Genomic DNA, 7,722 nt, shown 5'->3' on the forward strand with positions numbered 1-7,722 from the left:
TCCACTGAGCTTCCCAGCTGCCCCCACATCTCTCTCTTTCTTGCTGCTCTAGACAATGGATTTGATCTTCCTCTGAGAGATGTGTGTGAAAAGGAATTCAGATGGCTGTAAAACAGCTGTGGAGTTAAAGGAAGCCAGTTTGGCTCCCTTGCTCTTTAATTGGTTTGGTCTAGAACCTCGTGGGATTGAAGAGCAGTGACTCAAAGGCTCCTCCTATCTCTGACTTCGCTTTTGCAGGGAGCAGGGGAGAGGATGGGGAAAGAGAACACGGAGATGGAAGAGAAGCATCCTTTTCTAAATGCATCAGGCAGCTTCAGCCTGGTGGCCAACCAACAAGGGTAAAGGGTAAAAGAAAACTGGTTAGGAGAAAGCGCTGAAAAACTGGCTATGTGAGAGGAGTGAACAGGAGTCACCAAGAGCAGCTCCATCCATTTTAATGAGCCCTCTCAGATAAAATCAAAGTCATCAATTAAGACTTGGTGCTAGAAAAAGGACAATAAGTCTCCCAGTGGAGCCCTTCAGAAAACCTGAGGAGGGATTGAAATGAGGGTTTGGTTTGGTTCTACTGATGTGCCTCTCTGTGTCTCTTCCCCTTGAGGGCCTCTTAGTGGGTCTCAGGTCCAGCAGCTCCAGAGAGCAAAAGCCAGACTCTCTGATGACTGGAGAAGAGCACAGCTTTCATTCCCCCAACAGTTCCAAGCAAGTGAAAGGAAAAAGCTTCCATTGATCTTCAATTGGCTTCTAGGTGAAGGGGGTTGATGGGCTTCATTTCTAGGTTGGCAAGGGGCTTTTTGAGGGAACTCAAAACACTCTCAGAATCTTAAATCAAGCCAACTAGCATTTATGAAACTTTTATTAAATTCCAGGAATTGGGCTAAGCCCTGGGAATTCAGAGAAAGGCAAAAGCAGTCCTGCTCTCCAGGAGGTCACTTTCTAATGGGGAAGACAAACACATGCTAACAACCTCTTATAAGCAAGAAGGACATGAGTTATATTGGAGAACAGCAACAGAGAGAAGGCACGAGCATTAAGGAAGGCAAATTAGGAAAGCTTTCTTGTTGAAGGTGAGATTTTTAGCTGGGGCTTGAAGGAAACTAGGAAAGACAGGAGGGAGAGACAAGGAAGGAGAGAGGCCAGTGGAAATGCCCAGAGGCAAGAGCTGGAGCATCTCCTGCATGAAATAGCCAAGAGGCCAGAATCACTGGATAGCAGAGTACATGCAGGGAGGGAAGGTGTAAAAAAGCCTGGGAAGGTAGGAAGGGGCCACGTTCTGAAGGGATTTAAAAGGCAAACTAAGGATTTTACATTTCATTCTTAAAGTCATAGGGAGCCATTGGAGTTTACTGAAGAGGAATGGCCATACTTATGCTTTAGAAAGATCTCAGGAGTCATCCAGTTCTTAACAAAGGAATTGTGAACTTAAAAAATCAATAGCCGTATTTCATTATAATTGGTTTCCTCTGTAATCTCATGTATATTATTTTACATATTTTGCAGGCAGCTAGATAGCTCAGTGGATAGAGAGCAAGACTTGGAGATAGGAAGACTTGCGTTCAAATCCAGCCTCCGGCCATTAACCATATGACTCTGGGTAAGTCATTTAAGTTATATTTTCCTCAGTTTCCTCTGTAAAATGAGGATAATAACAGCACCTACCTTGCAGGATTATTGTGAGAATAACATGAGATAATTATTGTAAAACTCCTAGGAGAGTGTCTGGCACATGGTAAAAGCTACATGAATGTGAGCTATAATTGTGTAATATATGATAGACTTTACCAGGCTGCAAAAAGAGGGTCCATGATCTGTCAAAGAAGGTTAAGAATTCCTGACAGTTGCTCATTTGGGCAGCATATATGCTAAAATTGGAATGATACAGAGAGTAACACACCCCTGGACAAAAGATGACATGCAAATTCATGAAGCATTCCATATTTTCATAAGAAATGCCAATAAAAACTTATTTAAAAAAGCCAACTCCTGAGAGATCAACCATGTCATTTTATAGATGAAGAGACTGAAGTCCTAAAAGGATGCTAGCCAGGAATGGTACCTGAATTTGAGAAAGTCTAGGGCTTTTAGATGTCTCAGTCGCTATGCTTCAAGACAGAAGAGCCTGGACACCTTCATTGGCCAACACCAGTTCTATGGGGGAAGGTTCAGTAGCACTGGGGTCCTGGTCCCAATAGCTAGGTCCCCAAGGGCAATATCTGTGATGTGTTTATAATGGTTTTATGAGCCCTTCTGCTTAAACAGACCTGAGGCTTATAGACTTGGAGTTGAAAATGCCCTCAGTGGTCATCAAAGCCTGACACCATCTTGTAGGTAGAAAAATTGGGATTCAGGGAAGTGGGAAGGATTTCCTCAAGGTCATAGAGGTAGTAGGAAGCAGAGCTGGGATTTGAATCCAGGTCTTCTGACTCCAGAGCCATTGTCTTTCCCACTGCACTGGTAATGTAAATTCTAAAACCATATTAAATCCTACACTCCTAGCATAAACCAGTCTTGAGCATCCATATCTATGAGCACTGAAACAGGCATCTGTGAATGCAAACACTGATGCTCACTATACAAATATACCTTCATATACAGTTAGCTCAACACGCATACACACACTGACTCATTCTCATTGGCTTATCTGATATGTCTTAACGTGTTTCACTTCTTGCAGGCAGTGGCTTTTTTTTTTTTTTGCATCACCCACTGTGTTCAGGGAATTTGACATGAATTTGGTCATGGTCCTTGGGCAGGTGACACAAGCACTTTGGTTCCAGGAGGCTTATGTGATGCCTTCCTATATGCTATCTGGGTGGGAAATACTGACTCACTCTGCTCTCTAAAAAAATGACAAAACTCCTTGCAATGCAGCTCACAAACACACACACACACACACACACACACACACACACACACACACACACACACACACGTCTCCAAACTGGCCCACCAGGAGACCTCTCTTTATTCCCATAGTGCCATTGATCAATGAAGAGATACCAATGCTGGGCTCCAGCCCCTCCTCTACAGATTCCCAAGCAAATCATGTTTTATTCTATTCCTGTTTCACTCCAGAGAGGATCTGTTTGATTGTGCTACACTGCACCAACTGAATTCCTATTCACATTTCTATCCTGCGTTATTGAATTGTGACTCCTCTCTTGAAATGTGCTGATTGCGGAATTGAGACTTCATGCTCTGGCATTTAGAGGAAGCCTTAGAAGCAAAACTGTTTACAAATTCAATATTCTCTGGGCCTGAACTCTCAATGTAAAAGGTATCACATGTATATGTTACTAGGTGCGCAGATGCAGGGAACAGTGGCAATTTTAGATATTGGAGTGATTTCTTGCACAACCATACACTTATGGTAGTAGTAGCAACAACAGTAAAGACCCTGAGTGAGCTGGGCTATTTTCTCACCAAAGATATTGATGATGGAATCTAAGACACGTGCTGATTTAATGACCTTCCAGACTTTTCTTGTCTCTGTGTCCTTCTTGCCTCTTCTTTGCCTCTCCCAATTGGAACCCCCTTATCTTCACCCCAGGCTCTATTTCCAGTCCCATCCTTCCAGACCCAGTTCAAGTCCTATCCCTACCTTGGACCAAATCTTCCCAGTCCACATTGACTTCTTCCTTCTGAGAACTCATAACACTTTAGTTTGTGTTACTCATTTGGAAATGAATCATGTTTTGTCTTGGGGTGCCTCTTTGCATTGTGGTCTCGTTTCATTGTTATGATTTAGTTTTTCATGTACCTATTCCTTATCTCTTCAACTTAATTACAGGCTCCTTAAGCACAGGGACCTTCTAATCCATCTTTTCAGCTTCTGCAGCACCAGGTCTGCACTGCTGTTTTCTAGGAGAAGTGGTTGGTACCACTGAAATCAATCAGTTAATTGGTAAGTATTTTTGGATGTCTACCATGAGACATCACACACTTACTAGCTATGTGACCCTGGGAAAATCACTCAACCCTGTTGGCCTCCATTTCCTCATCTGTAAAATGAGATGGAGAAGAGGATGCCCAATCACTCTAGTGTCTTTGCCAAGGAAACTCCAAAATGGGTCACAAAGAGTTGGATATGACAAAACAACTAAACAACAATAACCTAGAAAGAGTCACTATGCTAGGTCTAGAAGATACCAATATAATAAGGAGGTAGCCCTTGACTTCAAAGAGCTTATATTCTCCTAGAGGAATAGTGCAAGTTCCTTGATAATGAATTTGAGTGCAATGAATGTAAAAATGATAATGAAAGCATAATAAATGCAAAGTGATTTAGAAATAGGCCACATCTCTCAACATCTGAGAGAGCCAGTAAAAGACTCTTGGAAAGGTGGGACTTGCAATAAATCCTTGTAGGAGAGACAGAAGTTCCAAGAAGAGGCAATAAGGATGGAGGGCATTTTAAGAATGATAGACAGGAAAAGGCACAGATGCAAGAGAATGTGATAGATAGGGGAACAGCAAGTAGATCAAACTTAGAGGATGCAAAAATGTTTTATTTCAGTCTTCGGAAGATTTGGAACAGCAAAGTCTCTAAGAGGTACCTAGTAGTGCAGTGGATAGAGTGCAAAGCTTGAAATCAGTAGTACCTGAGTTCAAATTTAGCCTCAGATACTTAATAGCTGTGTGAACCTGAAAAAGTCACTTAACTGTCATCTGCCTCTGTTTCTCCATCTCTAAAATGGGGATAACAATAGCACTTACCTTGTAGGTCTATTGTGAGAATCAAATGAGATAATATTTGCAAGAAAGCATTTAGTGCATTGTCTGTCACAGTAGATGCTGTAGAAATGTTTATTCCCTACCCCTACAACAACAAAATAAAGCAAGCCAGCTTTATTAAGGGGAGAAATTCACAAATGAAGGGATGGGCAGGGAGAATTAGATCCAGGATGCAGTTAGATACTCTACTGGATAACTTTAGTGGGAATGGGATATCTTCTTTCCAAAGACTAAAGTCTTGTGGGCTTTTATAGATTCTTAGCTGGGTCTAGTAGGACCAGACCTTGGGGGAAGGAAATGAGATTCCTGGACCTGGAGACTAGTGCCAATTCATACTAGTGAAAAGTGAGCAAATTGGAGAATTGACAACTACTTGATATTCAGAATTCCCAAAAGCAGAAAATGTGTGGGCTGTTACTGCTGGTCTTACTATGACAAGGTGACTCCACTTCCCTGTCAGAGTTTTGTGAACTTTTCTGGGGCTCTTTTGTTTTCTGAGATAAGGAGATCTCTGAGGTTATTACAGAGAGGAGGTAATCTTTCATCACCCTGGAAAGATCATCTAGAGTCAGATTATAGAAAATTTTACATGCCTAATTAGGGAGACTGTAGTTTATCCTAGAGATAATAGGGAGCCACTGAAGTTTATTGAGCAGGAAAATCATATGCTCAAACCTATGCTTTAGTAATATCAATTGGCAGTAGTAGGATGGATTAGAGAGACTATGGGCACAAAGACCAACTAATAAGTGCTATAGTCTTGCCATGAAGTGATAAGGGCTTTAATTGAGTTGGTAGTTGTTTGAATGGAAAAAAAAGAAGGATGTGAAAAATGTGAAGATAGAATCTACAAGACTTGGGCTCAATTGGATATGGAGGTTGAAGGAGAGTCAGTCATTCGTTAAATACTTATTAAGTAAATACTGGCACTAGGCTAAGAAGATTGAAGATTTAAATGATTCCTCAATAATAAATTTGGGTAACTAGAAGAATAGTGATGTCCACAAAACAAACAAGCAAAACAAAAACCCAGGGAAGTTAAAAGGAGGGTAGGTTTGGAGAAAAGGACAAAGAATTCCATTTTGAAGTTTCAGAGACTTATGGGTGCCCAATAGTCAGCTAGAGATGAAGGACTGGAACATAGGAGAGAGATGAAGCCTGGATGTGTGTCATCTGTCAGACGATATTTGATATTTGCCCTCATGCAGATGATCAGTCAGAAAACAGGGGAGAGAAGAGAACAGAAACTGCTATAGAGCTTTAGGGTACATTTGCTCATGGCAAATATGGATAGAGGTTTGCTCAGACGCAGAGGAAGAGAACGAGGCCTGGAAGAGGAGTCATGAAAACCCAGGAAAGAGAAAGTATCCAGAAGGAGGGAGTGGACATTAGCGCCAAATGCTGCAGAAAGGTCAGTAAGAATGAGGACTAAGAAAAGTCCATTGGAGTTAGCAATAAAGAGATCACTAGTGACGTTGGAGAGAAGAGTTTCAAATAAATGGTGAAGATGAAAGGCAGAAACAACATCCAGGGCAAGGGCAAGGGAAATCAATGCCTGGGGAAAACGAGTATGATTATGTTATGCATGGAGTGGCACCCTAATTACTATGACATGAAGGTCAGACATTAAATATAGGACTTCTCTAGAAGATGACAATAGTGTGAGTTTAGTAATGGCTGGCAGCAATGATCCTGATAGGTTAGAATGACAAGATTTTGGAGGTAGAAAGAACTTTGAAGGTCATCTAGTCCAACCCATACACAAAGCTTGAACCCTCAGCATAAAAACTGTAAGAAGTAGCCACCTGTTTAAAGACCATAATTGCTTTTTCTGGAAGAAGGAAACTTTTTTAAAATCTGTATATTTCTGTGAACTCCAACTAATACCCATAACTAGATCTGAATTTTGTCATCTAAAGACATAATAAACATCTTTAGTGTTTCAAAGGGTATTGGTAATGGCTCTTTAAAAAACTGGCCCTCAAAGGGGGCAATAGAAGCTAAGGAAATAAGAAACTGTCTAACATCTAATCAGTGGCCAAATTGAAGTTTAGTTCTTATCTCTGATCACCTAGCTTGGAACTTTAAAAGGAGAACTTCAGCACTAAAGATAAGAGTTTAATTGATGGCAGAGCTGTTTTGGAGCAGGACAGCCCCTGGTTTGTGTTACAGGCAATACAAAATTCTCCATGAAGGTTAAGAATGGGGTATAGCTAGTAAAAATCCCTCTTAAATACTTTTCTACTTCTCTCACACTATTCTCTTCAGGTAGATCATTGGTTCTCAAGGTTTAGTCTACCAACACCAGGGGCTCCCCAAAACCCTTTTCAGGGGATCTATAGGGTGTGAAAATTATTTTCATAATAATTCTAAGATGTCATCTGTACACTAAAATACTTTTTCCAACTACAGATCTGTTCGAAGCCAGATTTTCTTCATAATTTTCAACATATCATGACAGATTAAATGTAGAAGCAGCCTTGAGAAGCCACATCTTCTATTAAGCCAGACATGATATAACATGATGCTACTTTTCTCACTAATATTTTTGGGGAAATAATAGTCATTTCTAACAAAATATTTGTTAACATCAATGAGTTTATTATTGCTATTTTAATTGCATTAATCTATAAATATCTAAAAATATCCATTTTAATTTCTTTTCTTTAAAAAAAAAACTTACCTTCTGTCTTAGAATCAACATTGTGTATTGTTTCCAAGGCAGAAAAGAAGGGCCAGGCAATGGGGTTAAATGACTTGCCCAGGGTCACATGGCTAGGAAGTATATGAGGCCAGACTTGAACCCAGGGATACCCTGTCTCTAAGCCTGGCTCTCAAAACCTAGCTATCCACCATTTTAATTTCCAACACAGTAAAAGTTGAGAAATATGACTCACGTAGACATTAAAAAGCATAATTAAATCTTTTGGGGGCATTCAATAGTTTATAGGACACCGAAAAGCTTAAGCAGTAATAATCAGTAATAATGAT

At 40.5% G+C, this 7,722-nt stretch overlaps 1 non-coding gene across 1 annotated transcript; it reads left to right on the plus strand.

The window, feature by feature from the left end:
* The first annotated feature begins 1,835 nt into the window (after positions 1-1,835).
* Positions 1,836-1,939, plus strand: LOC130454145 (U6 spliceosomal RNA). Its single transcript, XR_008911824.1, has one exon. It is a non-coding gene; the product is annotated as a U6 spliceosomal RNA (small nuclear RNA).
* Positions 1,940-7,722: the final 5,783 nt, after the last annotated feature.

The sequence above is a fragment of the Monodelphis domestica genome, chromosome 4, assembly GCF_027887165.1.
Source record: "Monodelphis domestica isolate mMonDom1 chromosome 4, mMonDom1.pri, whole genome shotgun sequence".
NCBI lineage: Eukaryota > Metazoa > Chordata > Mammalia > Didelphimorphia > Didelphidae > Monodelphis > Monodelphis domestica.